Below are 395 nucleotides of genomic sequence, written 5' to 3'. Positions count from 1 at the left end.
CTATATATACATATATACACTCACTAGTCACTTTATTAGATACACCTTGCTAGTACCGGGTTGGACCCCCTTTTGTCTTCAGAACTGCCTGAAGTCTTCATGGCATAGATTCAAGGTGCTGCAAACATTCCTCAGAGATTTTGGTCAATATTGACATGAAAGCATCAAGCAGTGGCTGCAGTTTTGTTGGCTGCACATCCATGATACGAATCTTCTGTTCCACCACATTTCAAAGGTGCTCTATCAATCAATCAATCAATCAATTTTATTTATAAAGCCCAATATCACAAATCACAATTTGCCTCACAGGGCTTTACAGCATACGACATCCCTCTGTCCTTATGACCCTCGCAGCGGATAAGGAAAAACTCCCCAAAAAAAACCCTTTAACGGGG

This window comes from Epinephelus moara, chromosome 17, assembly GCF_006386435.1.
Source record: "Epinephelus moara isolate mb chromosome 17, YSFRI_EMoa_1.0, whole genome shotgun sequence".
Classification (NCBI taxonomy): domain Eukaryota; kingdom Metazoa; phylum Chordata; class Actinopteri; order Perciformes; family Serranidae; genus Epinephelus; species Epinephelus moara.
The sequence above is the reverse complement of the archived record's forward strand: the minus strand, read 5'-3'. Positions refer to the sequence as shown.